The sequence below is a fragment of the Corvus kubaryi genome, unplaced genomic scaffold (genome assembly GCF_017639235.1).
Source record: "Corvus kubaryi isolate FWS band 111438036 unplaced genomic scaffold, C.kubaryi_AGA036_p1.0 37398, whole genome shotgun sequence".
Taxonomy (NCBI): domain Eukaryota; kingdom Metazoa; phylum Chordata; class Aves; order Passeriformes; family Corvidae; genus Corvus; species Corvus kubaryi.
In genome coordinates, this window is record NW_024581137.1 from 11,412,373 (window position 1) to 11,421,838 (window position 9,466).

General features: G+C 42.2%; 1 long non-coding RNA gene across 1 annotated transcript; it reads left to right on the plus strand.

Annotated features, from left to right (window-relative positions):
• The first annotated feature begins 1,792 nt into the window (after positions 1-1,792).
• Positions 1,793-4,274, plus strand: LOC121671330. Its single transcript, XR_006018487.1, has 3 exons — positions 1,793-1,900; positions 3,373-3,472; positions 4,199-4,274. It is a non-coding gene; the product is annotated as an uncharacterized LOC121671330 (long non-coding RNA).
• The last annotated feature ends 5,192 nt before the right edge of the window (positions 4,275-9,466 follow it).

Genomic DNA, 9,466 nt, shown 5'->3' on the forward strand with positions numbered 1-9,466 from the left:
GGGATCAAAACTGATTCTTCTTGGAGAAATACAAAGGCAAGATGCTGAGTAGTGTCTCTTAACCAAGAAACTATTATTTTGCACCACCTCACTGTACCCAAGGGCCTGGGGGGCTGGATATCATCCCCCAAGATAACTGTAGCCATGCTTAGAAAAGAATTAATCATCAGTAAGGCTGATTGGCCTCTAATTCTAGCTGTTACTTTTTACTTCATGTTTTTCTTCATTTTTAATTTGTTATGTTTTTTGCTGTCTTGGATGCAGGGTTCAGCTTTCTGGGTGATGTGTAAATAAGTCTGGCTGGCAGAATGGTGTGAAAGTGTAGAATAGGTTTCTGGAATTTTTTTGGTGTGTTTTTGCCACATTTGTCCCTATCCTTGTTTGTTTCACAGGGGTGAATTTTGGTGAAAGGAGGTGTGGGATACAACCATGTCTCAAGGCCCTCTGGACCTCCACTTCCTTCTCTCCACAGTGCAAATATTTATGGGGTGGTAGAGAAAACAAACTTGTAAAAATCCAAGGTTGTTTCTTTGCCTGGATGGCCAAGTTGGGAAGGTGCATAAAGCAGCTTAAATAATGCCATTTTTAGAGAGAGGAGAAGGTGTGGGATGTCGTCTTCCCTAGGATTAAAGTGTGGGTATCTAGATTAGCTGGGATTCTCCTGCATTTTAGAGGTGCTATGTGAAGTGTCCTTTATCTCTGTTCTCATCTTGTTCTCACGTTTAGTGAAAATTGTATAAATGTATGTCAGTGGTTTCACACTGCCAGACTGAGACACTGACATTTCCTCTGTCACTCATCTTTTGACTCTCACTCTGTAAATACATTTGTTCATTTGGAGCAAGCAGGGGGATTTCGGTTCTACACCCAGATGCACAGCCCCCAATCCTGCCCATAGACCCTCACAGGGCTGCGGGCAGCATCCACAGCAGCAGCCCAGCAGTTGCAGCACTCAGAAGGGCAGCTGTCCCAAGTCTCTCCCGCAGTTTATATCTGTCATCCTTGCTGTGAATGTCAGGGGAAGAGTTCAATCCTTTGCTGTATGAATAGGGTGGGTGAGCTATGCATGGGAAATACCTCCAAAAAATCCTTTCCTTCTGACTGCTTTGTCTTTGTAAGACGGTGCAGAATTTCAGCAGAGCTTTTTGTGCTTGGGATCAAGGGGAAAAAAATAAAATAGTTTCACAGCTTCACCCAGTACTTCCTGCTGCTGAGCAGGGGCTAGTGAGCTGCCACAGCCTCCTCCCTTGCAGCATGCCTTGCAGCCTGGGTATGTAGTCCTGTGCCTGTGGCAACCTCCTAGCCAAAGCCTGAATGGGGACTTGTTCTTTCTGGCAGAGTCTCCTATATCCTGTATGATGGCTTCAAGCCTATTTATGCCTGAATGTCCTGTCAAAAAATGTAAATAGGGATAAATTCAGCAGTTACAGTACCAAAATTAAAATTAGACTTACTGTGGCTTAAAAACAAGAAAAAGATCCAAGGGGTTTTGTGTTTGCATTTTCCAATTTTATGGCAGTCAGTGCTATGAAATAAATTGTATTGCTCTGTTAGAGCTTGGTATGAGATTGGTTTTGTACCAGCCTGTCTCAACATCTGAAAAAATCTGGTATTACAAACATATAAGAGACAACCCACTGTGAAGTCTGTCAGACATGAAAAATTTGGGAGCGGAAATTATATAGTCCACCTGAGCATCTCATTCCAGCTCTGCAGGAGCTGGGACATGACATAGAGTTTTGTGTGAAACAACAGATTTTTCTGTGCAATGTTTTGTAGGAAGATACTGCTTTCAGATGTGACCTCATCCACAGAGTGCAAAGACAGATCTCAGCAAGATGGGTTCCAAACTTCCCAATGAAAACAAGCAGCCTCTCAGTGAAAAGTGACATTTCAAAAGGTGAGTGCAACATGAGCAAAATCCCTCATTATTCTGTCTTCTAGAGCAAGCAGAAAGCAAATATATTTTGAGGAGCTGTCAACTCCCTCAAGGGCAGAGAGGTCCTGCAGAGAGACCTCAACAAATTAGAGAGATGGCAATCACCACCCATATGAAGTTCAACGAGGGCAAGTGCCGGATTCTGCACCTGGGATAGGGCAACCCTGGTTGTGTGCACAGATTGGGGAATGAGATGCTGGAGAGCAGAGCTGCAAAAAGAGACCTGGGGCTCCCGGTTGATGGCAAGTTGAATGTGAGTCAGCAGTGCCCTGGCAGCCAGGAGGGCCAAGCGTGTCCTGTGGGGCCTCGGGCACAGCATTGCCAGCCAGGCAAGAGAGGGGATTGTCCCGCTCTGCTCCGCACTGGGGCAGCCTCACCTTGAGTATTGTCTGCAGTTTTGGGCACCACAACATAAAAAAGACATTAAGATGTCCAAAGGAGGTCCACAAGAATGGTGAAGAGTCTGGAGGGGAAGCCATATGAAGAGTGGCTGAGGTCACTTGGTTTATTCAGAAGAGAAGAGAAAAGAGAAGAGAAGAGAAAAGAGAAAAGAGAAAAGAGAAAAGAGAAAAAAGAGAAAAGAGAAAAGAGAAGAGGAGGGGAGACATCATTGCAGTCTACAACATTCTCATAAGATACTGGTCTCTTCACCCTCATGACCAGTGACAGGACCTGAGGGAATGGTCTGAAGCTGGTTCTTCACCCAGAGGGTGGTCGGGCACTGGAACAGGCCCCCTCAAGGAACGGTCACAGCACTGAGCCTGACAGAGTTTCAAGAAGCATTTGGACAATGCTCTCAGGCACATGGTGTCACTTCTGGGGTGACCTGTGCAGGGCCAGAGATTGGATTCAATGATTCTGATGAGTCTCTTCCAATTCAGCATTTTCTATGATTCTATGATTCTATGAAACAACTTTTAGAGTAGTTAGCATAATTAGGTTGCCAGGCAGACACTTGGGGGTGTAACGTAGGCCTGAGCAGAAGTACAGGCACTTCCCAGACCACTCAAATCTCACCAGGAAAACACAATTTTTTTATGAGCTTTTGTGAAGTTCCTTTTTCTTTTTCAGCTAAAATAAATGTGACACAAGGTTGTTCCTTATATATTTTGGTGCACCTAATTCTTGGCTGAGTTAAACAATGAAAAAGTGCAGAAAAATGTAAATGCAATAAAACGTTTTGGAAAGTTCAACAAAACCATTCATTGGTCAAATATGGGATTAAGTTGGTGTTACATTAGAGGGCTTGATTCAGTTATTTTATCATCATCTCCTGTAACAAAAAAAAGCACAGGGGAGCAGGAATGAAATACAAAAGGTATGGTGAAATTTGGATTTCTGTTTTAATGCTCTTTCTCCTGCCTTGCCTGTTTTCATGCAACCAGAACAGTGGCCCAAGCTGTAACCCTTTATCTGACACCCTAATCCTGTAGTTTTCAGACATCATCTGTGCCCCCAAGGACCAAGATGGGACAGAAAGGTGTTGCTACTTCTCCAGTGGGCAAGAAAGAATTGGATAGGCAGACAAAGGAGGTAGGATGGGGACTGCTAACAGATCTGTGACCAAGGACCCCCAAGGATCTTGTAATGCCTGCAGCTGATTCATGGTGAAAATGTGGACAAGTCATTTATACTGCCTTGGCCTCACTGCAGTAGGCAGAATTTTTCCAGGTGTTTCAAAATGGCTTTCACCCTCTGTTTCATGTGCTTTTGGGTAGAGCAGGGGACAGAGCATGCATACAATCACACACAAACATATTTGCTGACAGCACCATGTCAGAAGACAACTTCTGAGACCAGGCAATATTCTGCTTTAGCTAACTGCAATAAAGGAATGCATGTACGTTATGTACTTTCCAAATACTGTGAATTTCCTGACAGTCAAAGACAACTGGAAAATAATGCCAAGTATGTTTTGAAGTATTTAAGGACTTACCTTGAGAACAGCCTTCATCTTTCCAGTGTTGTTAAGTGACACCTATTGTTATCTTGATGTTTCAGGCATGTTTTGAAAATCATGTCCTTGATAGGAAGCATAACCAAAATTAGAAATTTTTACATTTTTGTGTGAGTTGATTTCATAACTAGGCTTCATAAGGGAGCTTTCTGTCACTTCTTCTGAACAGAAATGCACAGGTCTAAAGAATCAAGAATCTTTGTATAAAGAGAATGGAGGAAAAATATTTCGCTGCATTTTTTGTTCTTGATAAAGCATTTTTTTTAAATTTTTCATAACATATATTTCATTTCAATTTTTAGATTGCTGTATTCCATGAATATAAATTTCTCAAGCATCAACATGTTCTGTGTTCAGAGGGCATAAGTAATTTGCAGGCAAGTGGTCAAATTATAACTTATTCTGCTATTAAGGATTTGACAACTTCTGTGGCACACATATTTTGCACATTTTTACTTGGTGCCCAACAATGTCCCAACACTCCTTTTTCTCAAGGGTTGGTTCACTTGAGCAAGAACATCTTTTCTGGGGAAGAGTGCGGGTGGAAGACACACTGGCTGGTAATAAAACCAGAATTAACCTGTGGTATGCAGGGTCCTCAACTGGGGATAGCATTTGGCACACCACGTGTTTTACACAAATAAGGAAAAATCCAGTTCCTCATTTATAAGCTTTTCAGTTTTGACACAAGCACAAGACCACTAGAGAGTAAAGTTGCTGCTATGAGTAAAAACAAGCAAAGGGATGTTTTTCCTGTTTAGCTGGCTCTTCCACTGGTCTCTATGTATAACTGCAGCAAGGAATGGGTTGTAGGCTGAATTAATGAAAAACACACGTACATACACACACTTCCTCCATCTTCTTGTTTGTAAAATGAACCCAAATAACTGGCATATGAAGGACTTGATTTGGGTTTTTCCTGAAAGGAATAAAACCAAATGGCATAATTAATATTAAGAATGTATATAGTTAGGTATTGAGACATGAAAAACGTACATTAAGACTTGTGTTTGGTCTCCCATCTCACTAACCCTGCGACTGCCTTGTGTCTTGCTCTGTCCACCCTCACCCGCTGCTAACCCTTTTTATTCACAGGAGTGTTTGCAGGAGCCATTGAGAAGGTTGGAAGAAAAGAATAAGAAACTTATAAAGGTATGAAAATGGTCTTGTTAAGAATATAGGTATGATATGTGATGAAAGAGTGTGAGGGTCAACCATAAAATTATTAAAAATAGATTGTAAGTTTGGACTTGCCCTGGAACAATGAAGATCACATCAGGGCAGCTCTGTGATGCACAACGCTGTCCAGACTCTGGCACAGCAAAGATTTGCTGGCTGTCACTGGCATGACAAAACTCCCCCTTCACTGCTGTTTCTGAGTGCAAAGAAGTCTTGAGAAGAGACTTTTGGATGAGTCACAGCAGATTTGAGTTTGTGGCTCACTGAGTTTTTGCGGGTTCTTCTAATGTTGATCAAGGTGGATCCCAAATTACTTGGTCCCAAGGCATGCAGTTGTCCACAAAGAGACGTATAGAGTCCACCTTACTTTCACAAATATCAACTGGTAACTGACCAGTTTTCAACTGTACATTTTCCTGATCTCTTTTGTGGACACAGCCATGACTTCCTGACAACAGGCTTTCTTCTCGTGTTTTACCATAGGAGCAAATACAACCATGAGGGTAGCTGGCACCTTGGTTTCTCCTTCCAGTGGAAGGTGCCTTGGGTTTCTAAACACACAGCTGGGATTTAAATTATCCTTCTAGAACTAAAATCTTCCATATTTTTTCAGCCATCATAAGATTTTGAAAAAGTGCAGTGCTAAACAAAATAGACTGTTTTGACTTACAAATTAATTTTCCCGCCTCCCCTTAACTGGCTGATTGTTTCTTTTTGTGCAGTAGAAACAGTTGATCTCTTTCCCAACAAAACAATTAGGTGCAAGAACTTGTCATAACAAAATCTACAGCAAAGTTTTGAAATTATGCATATGTCTGTGATTTCATGCAAATCTACAGAAAAGCAATGCTTTTATACAGGAAAAGCCTCCATAAATCAAGCCATCTTGATTTATGAGTCAGCAAAGTCATGAGATCACAGAATATTTCAGGTGGGAAGGGACTGGGGGTGGGGGGTGTCTTTGGTCTGACCTCCCACTCAAAGCTCAGAGAACAGTATTCAAGTCTGCATCCAGCTGGGCTGCAAAAACCCCAGGGACAGAGCCTTTTCATCCTCCTGGCCGCTCTGTGGCCTTACCAGAGTTCATTGACGTCCATCAGGTACCAGGGGGAATGTAGCATCCACATATGGTCTAACAAATGCCAAGTGAAGGAAGAAAACCCCTTTTCTCGACCTAATGGCTGTTCTTCCGCGCACAGGGGTGGGAGGTACTGCTCTCCTTCGCTGCCAGAGCACCCTGGGAGCTCACACCCAGCTCCTGTTCCACCACCCCCAGGCCTTTCCCACACTCCCCAACTCCTGAGGATATTTTTCTGCTCAGGATCCCACAAGTTACTGAGCCCCGCACAGCGTTTGTGGTGACAGAAGAGCCAGGACGCTTGGCTGATGTGTGGCATCTTGTCCAAGTCCATGACTGCACAGGCAGTTGTCCCACTGCCACCATCCCCTCAGCATTAGCTCACACAAGCATGGCTGAGCAGGGCTGCAGGTGACTCTGCAGCACCGCTGATCCCCAGTGAGCTGCCTGTCACACCAGTCTGACACGTAACGCAGCCACTGCAGAGCATTACTTCCTGCTGATAATGAAAAAATGCCTTCCCAGTGGTCACAAGCAGCTTGCTTGTGTAGATCCTCTGGGTCTGATAAAAGCTATAGCCACCCTCAAAGCATTTATCTCAGCATGGACACTGGCTTCAGCTTCTGTCTTCTATCTTGCTTCCTATTTTTAACAAACACATACGAATTTTATTTTCTGTAAGGTTTTCCTTCACTGCTGATACCAGCCACAATTTCTGGGGCTGGAAAGACTGTCAAACACACAGCGTGATCACATAATCCTCACTTCTGATAAATGTTTGATGGATAGAAAGTGCTGGTTGGTCGATTTTTAGTAGTATCTTTACATTGAAAATTTAACCAACAGTAGTTTTAATACTAAAATTTTTCCTTAACAAGTTATATTTGTTTTTGTTGGTTTTTAGGAAAAAGCCAGCATATTGGAAGGAAGAGAATTAGTCATACAACAGGAAAAAATCTTAAAGGTATGGCATCTTATTGCATATCACAGTACACGCTCTTTCTTTTTTTAGACCATCACCACTCTAGAATAATTTTTACAAAGGTAATTACAAGAGTGTCAAACAGAGATGCAATAGAGTCAAATCTAACACAGGTAAGAGTGTGGAGAGTAGGCCTGCCATTAGTTTCCAGGATACAAAAATAATGCAACAGTGAGTGGTTTTTGGTTAGAAGTTTTGCAGACCATGGTCTGCAAACCAGCAAGAGTGTTTTTAAAAGAAGTAACCTTGTATTATTGGGAACATAAGTCATCCAGAAAGTTACTGCAATATAAAACTAATATCAGGAGGGAAGATTCCTGTAAATTTCTATCAGACCCAATTTGAGAGAGCAGAATATAATATCTGCAAGGGCAGCACTGGTGCTGGTCTCATGCTAATAAGCTCTGATTTGACTTTTATTGCATGCCAGACTGATGGACTAAGATTGTTTGCTTTTCTTTTGAACTTTAAAGGACATGCAGATAAAAATAAACCACTTGCAAAAGCATCTCAAGCACCCTGAACTAATTGGGTCGTAAGTATTAGCCATGCCCTCTATTCTGGCTTTCTTTTTTATATTATTCAGAATGTTTCCCCATCTGCCATACATGAAGCACATGCTATTGATTGTAAGTTAATATGGTTTATGCAGCATCAAACAAGCACCTCATATTTATGTAGGACAGCTTCTTTTTCTGTCACATAATCATCCAACCATAGAAATGTAAATGAAATTTAGATTTGGAAAGTCCCATCTCATTTTTCAGCAAATTCCAGGAGTAGCTTATCTTTTACTCAGTAGACCAAAGTTGTATGGCATACCCTGGATATTAATTTCAATTCACTTTCCTAATAACCTGTAACAGGTTCATAGCATTACTTTGCAGAATACAAAGGAAAAGCAGCAGCCTGAACAGCAGCAGCAAAGCCTGCAGCTACACATTTATTTTCAGAGCAAGTGCTCTCTCTCCATAGCCAGAGTTCAAGTGACACTTAAACCATGCTCCTCCTTCACCTCACTTCTAGACTGTAGTTTCCTTTAAGTAACGAGGTTACACAGGATCTCTGAATTTCAAAACACCACATCTAAGTACAGAGCCCAGCACTGGGCTTCTCACTCTGACTCTCCCATTTCCCAACTGCACTGCAATGCAGAAATCCTCCAATTCCAGAGAACATGAGGGGTTAAGTATTCTTTCTAGCAATCACTCCCAAATTAAGCTCCAAGTACAATGCGCCAGCAAGAACTATGAGCCTAGTTTAAAAGCTCCTCTTTCAGTTCTCTGAAGTGGTTTGAGATTCAATTTTGTGCTCTGTGTTCTGCAGAGAAGAGCTGTGCAATGACATTATGTATGCACTGCATTAACTGTAAGAACAGAGGCTGAATTGTAATACAAAGTCTAAAACAGCAAGCATTTTGGAGTAAATCTACTGCTTGCAATAGTACAGCTATCCCCACACCTGAAGGGCACTACAGATACATTTTAATTACTGTGGTGCTTTCACCAGGCAATGTCATCAGAGAAGACAATACCAGATCTTACCTTGCCACCATGATAGCAGGTTTGATGGGAGAAACCCAGTAATACTAACACTTTCCTGCAATAAAACAATCTAAATAGTGTTAGCTCTATGCTGTTGATATGTTCTCTTACCACTGTGTGGCAACTTTGGGATTGCTTAGTTTTGCCTGTTATCCAAGACTGGATGAACTCATGAATTCTGTTGTTCCATGCAGTAATTCCCATGAAAGTGCAGCAAATAAAAAGTATTCCCACTTTAGGTGCTTACAAATGCACGAGAAGGTACAATATCCCACCACAAGAAGTTTGAGGCTCTCTCTAGATGGTTGGGTAACATGCAGCAGAGGGATGTATAACATAGCAGCCCTGAAATGATCATGGTGGAAATCATTCTCTTTCTTTCTGCTAACAGAAAAAACTCAAAGGAATTGCAGGTTCCGGTAGAAGCCTTGGGAGCAGGAAGCAGGTAAAAGGCATGTACTTGGGTGGAAAAGGGAGTTTGAGCAGCCTGGCAGTAAAAGCTGGCAAGAAACAAAATCCTGATCTTGTTAAGACAGCCAAGTGATATCAGTGCTTGACTGCAAAATTTAGTGTGTGCCTCTCCTTGTCCTTGCTGTTGCTCCTGGAGGCTGACTGCATTCTGGGAATCCTTATTGGTGCTTCAGTGCCTAGGGGGCTGCTGGAGACAGATGCTTTCTGAAAGCTGTCCCCTGACACCATGCTCTTAAGGTCCTTGCTCCTGCTTTGTCAAAGCAAAGTAAAGAGAGTTTCAAAATGAAATGTGGAAGCATGTACTTTTAGAAAGAAG